General features: G+C 38.7%; 1 pseudogene; it reads left to right on the top strand.

Moving 5' to 3' along the window:
• Positions 1–12,388: 12,388 nt before the first annotated feature.
• On the top strand, positions 12,389–12,860 carry LOC122727398 (annotated as a pseudogene).
• The last annotated feature ends 777 nt before the right edge of the window (positions 12,861–13,637 follow it).

Here is a 13,637-nt window from a genome sequence, read left to right as displayed (position 1 = left end):
GGCCCAGTGAAGAAAGGTGGATTTGAGAGCTTCTCTTCCAGTACTGCAGAGAAAAAGTTAGTTCTTGACCTGATATTCATTCTCTTTAGTCCACCCACAGGTGCCCAGGCTTTTCAGATTTCCCCAACTCTTTTTTACTTCAAGGCACAAATATACCTATTATTATATCCAGAATGTGTGCATTACTGACCAAGAGAGGGTTGGGAGAGGGGAAAGAATCATGCTACTTTTTATATTCTAAATAGGCCAGTGGCAGGAACTCCAAATGAACCTGTCTAATAGGAAACTGATGACACATTCCCGAATTTTAGGAAAAGGATTGGGGATAGAGCTCTAATTTAGATATCTATCACATATATTAGATAGGATTCTAGAAGTTGCAATGATAGATATGTTCCATGAATATATGAATCAACATAAAAAGAGAGTAAAGTACTAAAGACTTAAGCTTCAAGGAATGATCAATAATGAGCATAAAAGAGTCAGAGAAGTTGGAAAAACAGACTAGTATAGCATCACAGAAAAGACAGGAGAAAAGGGTTTCAAGAAAGAGGAAGTACTTTTTTCAAATGCTGCACGAAAAGTTGAAAAAAAAAGTACAAAGAAAAAGAATTGGATTTACCAATTGCATTTTTTTCCAAGGTTGTTTAGAAGACTATGTTGGATTTCGTAGTAGATCTCTTCTCATGTTCCTTCCAATTTTATTATTTTATCAATGAAAAGAGTAGTAAAAAGTGCTAACAGTTCACACGGGGTTGAATAGGCTATGAAATGGAGGGCATAGTTATGAACCCGATATTTGAGAAGCTATGTACTGAATGGCAAGAAAAGTAGTCAAAGTAGCAGAGTCAGTGAACCATTTTTTTAAAAATTCAGAACAATGGAGATTTGTGATAATTTTAGAAGAGACTACAATATGCTAGATTTGTTACTGGAAAAGAATTCTAAAGCAACCTCCCCACTTTACAAATGAAAAACCAAAAAAAAAAAAGAAAAATGAGGTCCATCCATGTTGGTTTTCAATGATTTGCCCAAGATAAGTGGCAGGGTCAGGATTCAAACCTGACTCCAAATCTAATACTCTATCTGTAGGAAGAGAATGAAGATGCTAGAAAGGGAAAAGCTATAGTAATGGGGGTTAAGATCAATAGCACTGATGGGATAGCTAACCTTGGTGAGACTGAGTGTGGGGCAGAGTATAGAAGCTCATGTTTTTAATCACCTCAGGGCACATGTGTCTTAAGCTCTACTGCAGTCTTCAGACTCTTTCTTCTGACAATTTGTGAGGCCACTGGTTTACAAGTCAATCTACCTCAATTCATTTCTTTTGAATTTAAGGTTAGATTTGTTTATGGAAAATCCTAGAATCACGTATGGTATTCTTTCTAAGCGATTCACAGCTTTGAAAAAAGGTGGAGTTTAATGAGTTCTGATCTTAATCAATTGTGCATCAAATGTCTTTCTTTTTAATCTGTCTCCCTAGAAATGCATTAAATCATAGACTTTGGTTCATTTGTTACATGGTAGTATTTAACACAGTGGTGTGTTGTTGTTGTTTTTGGTTGGGGTGGGGGGTGTTATGTAGCACTCTGTTCAACAGTTACTCCAATGATAGTCTTTAATCTTTTCTATTCAATATTTTTTTAAAAGCATTCATGCCAAACAGCAGGATCATTTCTATATTTGAAACAGTACAGATAATTGTTTTACTCAAGTATTTGAAAAACAATCAGAAAACAGTCCTTTTCTCCTGTTTCCATCATGAACTGTCATGAATGCCTTGACCTACTATCACCTCAAAAAAACTGAGACCTGGGAAAGAACTTAGTTTAGAAAGGCCAACATCACCCATGACATCCTGGGCCCATCAAAAGCCATCTTGACTTTTGTCTTGCCACTGGACTTTGAAGACTCTGGAAGAGGAAGTGAAGCATGGTACTGTCTCATTGGCATTGGACCTCTTCAATTACTAAAGATGAGCAACAAGAAGTACTTTTAAATTCCTGCCCACCTTTTGCTTTAATGTGTTTTCCCATCTGGCCCAGGTTTCTACTGTATTTTGAGTATTGTTTGTCCAATTAATAAGATTGCATCCTTTGGAAAGAAGTGCAAATGACACTGATGTGCATGAAAAAGTAAGCCAGGTAAAGGAGCAGCCACATTGACAGAAACCTAACATTAGTCCATGTTTTCTCTATTTGAAATCAGAAAGGAAAATGACACAAAACAAGAGGAAGGTAGCCATCGTGGAAAACCACAAAGAAACACATCCTAGCCCTTATTTCTTTTCTTTTCTTTTTTTTTTGTGGGGCAATTGGGGTTAAGTGACTTGCCCAGGGTCACACAGCCAGCAAGGGTTTAAGTGTCTGAGAACAGATTTGAACTCAGGTCCTCCTGGATCCAGGGCCGGTGCTCTATCCACTGCACCACCTAGCTGCCCCCTAGTCCCTATTTCTTAAAAGAAAATGCTCATAAATACAAGACTCTCATGAAGCAACCTCATATTAGGGTTCAATTCAACATATTTCCCCCACATTTTTAAAGTGGAGATACTTGCAGATTTCCTGATGAGTATATTTCAGTTAAAAAGTTCAATCTGAAGGTTTTTAAGTGCTAAACAAATACCTCCTCTCTCATCTATCTTTGTTTTCACAGTTTTAATTTGAGGGGTGATTTGTAGGCTTAGAAGGGCTCCAGGTTATGCATTGGCATATAGCCAAAGCTTGAATGGAATCCTACAAATCCACCTCCATGAACATTCCAAATCGTGCTCCTGCACAAACAAGAGTTAATTCAGCTAATCACCCCGATAATTTTGTGTTTGCTTTCCATGACTTTTGTTGAGTGTTTCTCCTTGTTTATTTCTGTATTTTTTCCCCCAATGTGAGTCTTCAATGCTGCCTCTGTTAAAACCGAGTGGAAAGTAAAGCGGGCTTGCTGGATTACTGGTGCCAAGGAAGTGGTTGCCCTGGCAACAAAAACAAGGTGAAAGTTCTCAGAATTTCCACTGGTCCTCAATGAGACTTTCATTGCTCAGGGTAGATAGCAGCAATGACTAATGAAGGAGGAGAGAAATTCCTCATAAATAGTACACTTAAAAATGTATTGAAAGCTATTAAACTCTTTGACTGTCATTACCCTGATATCATTATGGATTAGCATTTTTCAGGTTGCAAATGCCTAATTAAACAAACTAGAGGAAGCTCCAATTTATCCAGAAAGTCTAGAAATTGGGAAAATGAAAGTTACAGTTAACTCTGTATGTGTTTGTATGCACACATTATGTATGTATACATATATGCACATACACACATGTATATACATATTTGTATGTATTTTTATACATATATACTCAAGAAGTCATCTTCTAGTCCAATCCTTACATTTTGCAGATGATGAAATTTACTTTCAGAGAGTTTAAGTGACCTATGATCACACAATTACTAATTATTTGAGGTAGGATTGGAACCAATGTGCTCTGACCCCCCAAACCAGTATACCTTCCACTGTAACATACTATCTTCCTAATTATGTTGAATTATATAATCTTTTGTCCATACTGAAATATACAAAAGCTAAATCTAGTTATATATCTGCAAATGTATACAAATGTTTGTGCATACATACGTACATACATATAAGCAAATATGTATCAAAATACATACACATATATGTGTGTAAATATATAATGTGTATTGATATATATATATATACACACATATACATGTGTGTGCATGTGTGTACTATAGGTGCTTGTTTCCCTTAACACCCCATACACCTATAACATGTGTCTAGCACTGCAGGGAATATAGAATAGCTTAACATTCTAGAGCTGAAAAAATTCTTAGATATCATCTAATCCAAGAAAATCCAGCTGTGCATCAAATCTGGCCAGCTGCCAATTTTTGTACAACCTCAGAGTAAGCATGGTTTTTATATATTTTTAATATGTAAGAAAAAGTTCTTAGCTTGTAGGCCATATAGAAAAATGGTGTTGATCCACAGTGGCTCAACATGTGGGCCATAGTTTTCCAACGACAATATAGTGCCATCACTTCAGCTTACAGAAGAAAAGAATAGAGAGCAGGAAGACTGAAAATTCCCTAAGTTCACATATATTTCTTTTTTTTTTTTCTGAGCATGATCAATTTATTAGTTAGGCTGGCAGCAAGCCATAAGTTGTATCAATGGCTTTTCTCACTGACAAGTGACTCTGAGGTAAAGCTGATCAATATGTTGAGAAAACAATGTGAATGGTAATGGGGTAGACAGTTCATGGGAATTGGGACAAAATGATTGACTTTTTTAAACAAAGGAGGCTAGTATATCCATATAGGGCTAGTGACCACCAATTTCTTTTTTTTTTTCTTTTTCTTTTTCTTTTTTTTTTTAGCAATAAACATTTATTTTATTTTCCATTTACATGTAAGGGTAGTTTTCAACATTCATTTTCATAAGATTTAGAGTTCCAAATTTTTCTCCCTCCCTCCCTCCCTTCCCTCCCCTCCACAAGATCGCAATCAGATTATATATGTACAATCCACAAGTGTTCTTTTTATCAGTTCTTTCTATAGTGGTGCATAGTAAGCTTCCTCATTAGTTCCTTGGGATTGTCTTGGATCATTGCACTGCTGAGAGTAGTTAAGTCATTCACTGTTGCTCACTGAACAATACTGCTGTCACTATGCACAATGTCCTCTCAGCTCTGCTCACTTCACTATACATTGATGTTCATTAGTCATTCAAGGTATTTCGGGGATCATTCTGTTTGTCATTTCCTGTAGCACAAGTCCATTCCACTACAATCATATAACGCAGCTTTTTCCATCATTCCTCAATTGGTGGACATTCCCTTGATTCTCAATTCTTAGACTCCACCAAGAGTTGCTATAAATATTTTTTTGTACAATTTTCCCCCCTTTTCTCTTTTTCATGATTACTATTGTTAACTGTTTCCCTTCCATCCTATTCCCTTCCCCATATTATTTATTCTATTATCTATCTTCTTTCATCCTATAACTCTTCAAAAGGGATTAGCTTCTGTCTGTCCCCTCCCCCACTCTGCCCTTCCTTCTTTTGCCCCTCTCTCTTTATCCCCTTCCCCTCCTATTCTCCTGCAGGGTTATAGAGATTACTCCACCCAATTGAGTGTGTACATTATTCCCTCCTTGAGCCAGTTCTAATGAGACATCAGTTTTAGAGCCAATTTTGATGAGTGTTAGGCTCATTTACTGCCCAGATTAAATAGATTACTCCACCCAGTTGGGTGTCTGTTAGTCCCTCCTTGAGCCACCTCTGATGAGTTTAAGATCTTTGAGCCTTTTCTGATGAGTGTAAAATTCATTTTCTGCCCTGCTCCTCTCCCATCTCTTCCCCTACTCCATAAGCCTTTTCCTATTACTTTCATGTAGGATTTCACTTCTGCCCTTCCCCCTCCCCCAATGAATTCCCTTCACCCCTCAATTTAACCCTAAAGATGTTATCATCTAGCTAAGTGACACAGTGGACAAATCATCACCCCTGGACCCAGGGGGATCCCAGCCAAAACCCAGCCTCAGACACAAGACAGTCCCCCACTGTACGACCCCAGGTATGTCCCCCAGCTCCAATTTTTTTATGGTTCTCTAGGGTCTTGTATTTGAAAGTCAAATTTGCCATTCAATACAGGTCTTTTCATCACAAATATCTGAAAGTCTTCTTTTTCATTAAAATCCCATTTTTTCCACTGAAAGATAATGCTGAGTTTTGCTGGGTAGGTAATTCTTGGTTGTAATACCATTTCCTTTGCCCTTTGGAATATCATATTCCATGCCCTCCGGTCCTTTCATGTAGAAGCTGATAGATCTTGTGCTATCCTGACTGGGGCTCCACAGTATTTGAATTCTTTCTTTTTGGCAGCTTGCAATATTTTCTCCTTGACCTGAGAGCTCTGGAATTTGGCTATAATATTCCTAGGAGTTTTCTTTTTGGGATCTCTTTCTGGAGGTGATCATTGGATGCTTTCAATTTCTATTTTAGCTTCTTCTTCTAGAATTTCAGGGCAATTTTCCCTGAGAATATCTTGGAAGATGGTGTCTAAGCTCTTTCCTTGATCATGGTTTTCAGATAGACCAATAATTTTCAAATTATCTCTCCTGGACCTATTTTCCAGGTCAGCAGTTTTTCCCAGAAGATATTTCACATTGCCCTCTATTTTTTTATTCATTTGGATTTGCTTTATTGTGTCTTGGTTTCTCATAAAGTCATTGGCTTCCATTTGTTCAATCCTAATTCTTAGGCAATTATTTTCATCAGAGAGCTTTTGTACCTCCTTTGCCATTTGACTTTTCAAGCTGTTGACTTCTTTTTTCATGTCTTTCCTGCATCACCCTCATTTATCTTTCCATTTTTTCCTCTATCTCTCTAACTTTATCTTCAAAGTCCTTTTTGAGCACCTCTATGGCCTGAGCCCAATTCGTATTTTTCTTGGAAGCTTTAGATATAGGGGCCCTGATGTTGGCATTTTCCTCTGAGGGTGTCCCTTGGTCTTCCTTGTTACTGAAGACACTTTCTATGGTCCTCACCTTTCTCTGTCTGCTCATCTTGCCTTTCTTTTACTTGACTTTTAGCTCCTTAAAGTGGGGCATTGTTTCCAGGCTGCTCTATCCAAGCTTCAGAAGGTCCCAGATGGTATGATTTAAGGAGGAGCAGGTTCTTCACTCACCTGGCCAGTTCCCTGGTCTGTAGATGACCCCAGACCAACTTGCCAATCAACCAGCTTTGTGTGTTGTGGTTGTTAGCTCCGACGGGCCTGTGGCCCTCCCCCAGATATTTATCATCAGAAAGTCATTGTTTTTGTTTTTGTTTTTTGTTTTTTTAGTGAGGCAATTGGGGTTAAGTGACTTGCCCAGGGTCACACAGCTAGTAAGTGTTAAGTGTCTGAGGCCGGATTTGAACTCAGGTACTCCTGATTCCACTTCACCACCTAGCCGCCCCCATCAGACAGTCATTGAAGAGAGTTATTTCCTTTTTATATCTTATTTGATCTTATTTTGGTTATTGTTCATTCAGTAATAAAAAATTCAAAGGAGGGGCAGCTAGATGGCACAGTGGATAGAGCACCGGCCCTGGAATCAGGAGTACCTGAGTTCAAATCCGGCCTCAGACACTTAACACTTAACTAGCTGTGTGACCCTGGGCAAGTCACTTAACCCCAATTGCCTCACTAAAAAAAAAAAAAAAAAAAAAAATTCAAAGGATTTAATTCAGTAAACAAAGAAAATTCAACTTTACAGGTTATTTTACAAGATGTTTCCTACCCATACACCAACCAATTTAATATTCTTTGGAACTTAAAACAACAGAAATGAAATATATACAAATACAATATAAAACAGATTCATAGGAGGCACTAGCTGCTTTTGGGAATCCAGAAAAGGCTTCACATAGAAGGTGGCAATGGAACTCAACTTTAGTTGAAGGGAGTCAAGGATTCTAACAGGCAAAGATGAGGAGCAATTTTATTCCAGGAATAAGGGACAGACTGTGCATAAGCACTGGTACAGGAGATGGATTGTCAAGTTCAGGGAAAAGAAAAGAGGCCAGTTTGGCTAGAACGTCGAGTATGTGAAGGGGAGAATGCATAACAAGCCTAGAAAGGTAGATTGGAGCCAGACTGTCAAGGGCTTTAAAATGTTAAGCAAAGGCTATTTTATCCTAGATATAATGATCCCCAAAGCTACTGGAGCTTTTTGAGTAGGGGAGTAAGATGGTCTGATTGGTACTTCAGTCATATGAATCAGGTACCTAGGCAGATGATAAAGTGAAAAGAGGAGCAGATTGAAAACAGTGAGTTCAGTTAAGAGGCTATTGCCATAGTTCAGGAGATAAGTGAAGAAGGCCTGAATTATAATGGTTAATATAAGAACAGCTATAAAAGGGTGGATGAAAGTGATGCTGAGAAGACTGAACTGACAAGAAGGCAAATTATTGAATACAGAGAGTGAGAGTGAAGAGTCAAGGATGACTCCAACCTGTATGTCCTCAAAGATTTTGGTGTTCTCAATAGATATAGGGAAACTAGGAAGAAGGGAAAGTCTGGGGTAAGTGTGATGAATTCTGTTTTAGATATATTGAGCTTGAGATGGATGAGGGACCTCCAGTTGAAAATGTTGAATGGCAGGATTACCAAGGGAAATACTAGTGTTAGATATGTAAATCTGTGAATCATCTGCAGAGAGCTAATAAATGAACCCTTCATGGCTAATGAGAAAAAAGAGAAAAAGACCCTGAAGAGTCCACCCAAAGTTAGGGGGCAAGACATGGGTAATGATTTAGTAAATAAATCTGGGAAGGAATGAAATGAACTTAGCTTCAAAATATCACCTGCAGGGGGCAGCTAGATGGCACAGTGGATAAAGCACCTGCCCTGCATTCAGGAGGACCTGAGTTCAAATCTGACCTCAGACACTTTACACTTACTAGCTGTGTGACCATGGGCAAGTCACTTAACCCTCATTGCTCCGCAAAACAAAACAAAACAAAAAAACAACAAAATATCACCTGCATAGGAACAAAATAGGGTTAACTTATTTGAAATAAATCAATCTAGAAGCACTTACTAAGCACTTACTTGTGTGGGGGGGGGGGCGTCCTTTGCTAAGGAGGTAGGGACACAAATACAATATTTTTTTATAAATCCCTATTATCAGCAAGTTTATAATCTAACTGGGGAGATAACAAATATATAACACACAAGTGTAATGAATACTAAGATCAAAAAGACAAAAATACAAAAATGATTAAATGTGAGGTAGACAAAAAAGAGAAGTAATATGAGTGCAAACATCATGGGTTTTTAGTGAATGACATATTCAAGAATAAAATTGCTTATTGACATGTCAATGCAATCTTAGGCTTTATCAATACAAAGAAAGTGTGCAAAACAAGGGAAAATAGCACTTCTGATATTGACTTGGGGAAATTCCTCACCATTAGAGCAATTTTAGTACTACAGATTCAAACAATTATGCTAAATTTTAAAAACTAATAAAACCTTAATTTTTAAAAAAGAGAGAGAAAAGAAAGCAAGAATAAGAGGGTATATGGTATAATAGGGAGAAGGAATCAGGAAGACAAGCTCAAATTCTGCCTTTGACAGATACTACATGTATAACCATAGGCAAATCATATAACTTGTAAGTGCCCCAAAGATAAGTTGCTTATCTATAAAAGTGATGAGAAATGCCACACTGGGAGTTCCCCACAGGGTGAAATCACAATTGTGGATAAAAAAAGTTAAGAAGCTTTCAATTATTAATTGCTTGCTAAACTGATGGTAATCCTAATTGTTCCACCTCAGATGTGACACTGTATGTGTTCCTTAAAATAATCATTGAACTGCTTGAAAAGCAATGGTGTGATTTCAAAAGAAGCCTAATTATTGCATCATTACTCACATTTACATATTTTATGGGCATGAATACAAGTAATAAAAAAGTTTGTCATTATGATCTAAATATCATAGCTGTTCAGTTTTTGCAACAGGCATTATTAAGCATTTCTTTAAAAAGCCTCAGACGTCATCTAGAGTTGAAAGCCCTTATTTTACACATTAGAAGACAGGAAATGGGGGGGGCAGCTAGGTGACTCAGTGGATAGAGCACAGGCCCTGGATTCAGGAGTACCTGAGTTCAAATCCGACCTCAGACACTTAACACTTACTAGCTGTGTGACCCTGGGCAAGTCACTTAACCCCAGTTGCCTCACTAAAGAAGAAGAAGAAGAAGAAGAAGAAGAAGAAGAAGAAGAAGAAGAAGAAGAAGAAGAAGAAGAAGAAGAAGAAGAAGAAGACAGGAAATGGAGGTACAGTGAAGTTCTGTGACTTGCCCAAGGATATACTGGTGCAAATTGTTTCATTATAAACAGTGGTTTATCTTATTTTCTATGTCTTCCTCCTAAGACCTCCAAAGAGGATTTGACTTTCCTGATCATGTTTTTTTTTCTCTATTCTGATCTTTTATTTCCTAGATGACATCTCTTGTGCTACTGCTTGTCTATAATTCATCATTGGAAATTTGCTGCAACCTATTACTCCCACCATGCATCATTTCATAAACCTTTGGGTGACCTGCAATAGGATCACATGTATTTTTGGTGTCCTGTGAGTATTTATAGCAATCACAGAATGACATGAAAAGTTGTGCTCGTTATATCCTGAAAAATCTCCAAAAGTTTAAAGATGAGCATGTTTACATAAATATACCATACCATGAAATTTTTACCTATTGGTCCTTTATCTGGCAGCCAGATTTTCAATAGATGGAGTGTCTGGCCTGGAGTCAGGAAGACTCATCTTCCTGAATTCAAATCTGGTTTCAGACAAGAGTTGTTTGGCCCGGTTTGCCTCAGTTTTTCTCATCTGTAAAATGAGTTGAGAGGGAAATGGTGAGACTCCAATATCTCTGCCCAAAAAAACTACAAATGGGTTCACAAAGAGTCAGACATGAACGGAATGACTGAACAACACCTAAGTCCTTTATCTATACTCTGCTTTCTGCCTTCAAATGTGCACAGGATTGTCCTTAAAATTGCCTGTAAACCCCAATGAACCTTCCAACTCTTAGCCTTTTTTTTTCCTTTTTTTTACTGCCACTTTTCTAAAACATGAAGGATAGATAGAGTGGCATCATATCCTAATCACTCATCCACTCAGGAAACCTCCTACAATCTTGTTTTCATTTCCCAAACTACTGAAGATGTTCTCACAAAGGTCACCAATGACATAATTATCCAAGTTTTTTTCAGTCTTTACTCTCTTTGACATTTCTGCAGTTTTTGACACTTGAATTTTTCTCCCTGTTTGGCTCCATGTACTTCTAAAGCATTCTAGTTCATCTAAATCTCTTCTCTTTTGATAACCTTCTTTCTCTTGTTCTCTTATTGTGGGCATCCCATAAATCTTGAGGCTCAGTTGTTGGTCCTCTGATATAGCCAACATTATACCTGTCCTTAAAGATCTCAATCATTTTCATTATTTCAAAGACAGTATTCCCTCTATATAAATGATTTACAGACTTATATCTCAATCACAAATCTCCCTTCAGAAATATCTGGATATCTCTTCTAATTGGACATTTATCCTGAACTGATTAGATAGAAAACCAAATTAATTATTGCCCTTCAAAACAGACAAACAACCTGAATTCCCATAGGGCTTCCATATTTTTTATAAACAATGATAAGATTTCCCCAGTTATCAAATCTTTAAAACAATTCCTTTATAATATTTTAAATGTTAATTTACCTTACCATCCATATTGGTGCTACCAGTTTAATGTATCTCACACCTACTTTCAGTAGCCTTCTAATTTCTGGTATGGTGTGCTTGAATAGAAATTGGATTCATGACCATAGGACGGCAAACATGGACAGGACAAAAGATTGTGGTCATCACAAAACAGAAGTGCAACCTTTGGAAAAGGGCAAGCTCAGGTAGATATATTTAATAGGGAAACTGGAAGTGAAAAATGGGTGTTTTAGCCAGATGAAGCAATGAAGTTAGGTCAGCAGCCAGGAGAGGATGAAGCAAGATTGAATTTTGTACTGGAAAGAAGACGAACAGTTTCCAGAAATGTCAGGTGGAGATAGTCAATAACCATGTTTAGGATCTGAGATGTGGAAGGAGTGGTCACATAAGGACTTGACCCATTTAGAAGGCAGAAAATCTCACTATAAAATATTTCTTTTTAATAGTCACTTTGTGATCTAATTGGGTCAACTGGTCCCTGGAGAATAGTATATGCTAAAGTTTTAAAGGGCCCTGGACCTTCAAAGAGGTCTAGGTTCTGTGGAAACACTGTCTTCATTGGTCATCATTTCAGAGGTCTCTGACATCAGACTTAGTAAACAATGCTACATCTCTGAGCCGAAGTCCTTGATGCCTCATTTATCCAATATCCTGCCCAGAAATGTACCTTTTTAGTGAGTTATCAGCCATAGTAAGATGTCCCAAATCAAAGAACATGGATTCTGTCATTCAACGTGTTACATTTTTAAATACCAGTATTTTCAAAGTCTTTCACTAGATGCAAAAGGAAATAGCATGAAAAACAAAATAGCTGTAAAAGCTATTATATTATCTATATCAAAGAATTCTTCTCTTCTCATTATTTCAAATAATGCATCTTCATCCTGTATTAATGTCCGAGGTAAGAAAGACTAGAATTATATTTGTTAAAGTCAAGTCGTAAAGAATTTTAAAATGAATAGATATTGGCCTACCGGTTCTGCCCGCAGCGCTGGCGGCAGCATGGCCCGTGGGAGCCTGCGGGCTGCGGTCGTGGGTCACGTGACGAGAAAAGGCTCCAGTTGGCCGCTGATTCTCTAGATCTGAGCCTCAGCCCTGCCTATGGGGTGTTGTAATAGCAGTGACAACGAGGACTCGGACCAGGATGGAGAGGAGCAGAAACTACTTCTGGACCCCAGCAGTCCCCCAACCAAGACCCTAAATGGCGCAGAACCCAACTACCACAGCCTGCCTGCAGCCCGTACAGATGAGCAGGCCCGGCTGCCTTCTATCCTTGCCAAGACAGCCAGCAACATCATTGATGTATCGGCAGCAGATTCCCAGGCACGAAGCAGCATGAGTACCTGGAGGGAGCGAGACAATACAGTACCCGCCCGGCTGCTTGACTCCCTGGAAGAAGCTGCCACCACTGCCGTCACTAACCAACCAGCCCCACTAAGTGCTTGCCAGTGACCCTGTCCCCTTTGCGGATTTGCAGCAGATCTCCAGAATAGCTGCTTATGCCTGCAGTGCACTGTCTTAGATCCAGGTGGATGCAAAAGAGGAGTTGGTCGTGCAGTTTGGGGTCCCATGAGGACAATTTCTAGATAGCTCCCCTGTTCCCACCTTCCTTTCCCCTTATTTCCTCCCGCTTGTACAGAAACCTAATCAGAGAAGAGAAACTACCACAGGAGTCCAGAAGTCTTTGGGGGCCTCATGTTGACACACAGTGAGTTCCCAAGTTCCCAGTGGCCTTTGTGCCACGTGGCTCTGACTGAATACTTTGTGGGGAGGGGAGAAGATTTATGATGGTTTTGTCACTGGAGGTGGAGCTAGAAGAGTGGGAAGATAGGGATTTGGATATGAATTATAATTTCATGGTTGGGGGCGGTAGGTAGGAAAAGATTTGGCTTCCTTGACATCACCCTTCTGTGTTGGGGCTTTAACTGATAGTAAGGAACTAAGAACTAAATTGGTTGTTTCTATTTCTCTCTCTCTCTCTCTCTCTCTCTCTCACACACACACACACACACACACACACACACACACACAGGGATAATTGTAGTGTGTAAGACACCAGTTTGATGAGGTGGGGAAAGGTTCCACAAAGGGTCTTTGCTACTTGGTTTTTTTTGTTTGTTTTGTTTGTTTTGTTTTTTAGTGAGGCAATTGAGGTTAAGTGACTTGCCCAGGGTCACACAGCTAGTAAGTGTTAAGTGTCTGAGGCTGGATTTGAACTCAGGTACTCCTGACTCCAGGGTTGGTGCTCTATCCACTGTGCCACCTAGCTGCCTGCTACTTGTTTTGATAACATTATCTTTTACTCCACTTTGACTAGATTTCTCTTCTGGAGGGAAGAGACATTCATTTG

The sequence above is a fragment of the Dromiciops gliroides genome, chromosome 5 (genome assembly GCF_019393635.1).
Source record: "Dromiciops gliroides isolate mDroGli1 chromosome 5, mDroGli1.pri, whole genome shotgun sequence".
Lineage (NCBI taxonomy): Eukaryota > Metazoa > Chordata > Mammalia > Microbiotheria > Microbiotheriidae > Dromiciops > Dromiciops gliroides.
This window is presented reverse-complemented; position numbering and strand designations above follow the sequence as displayed.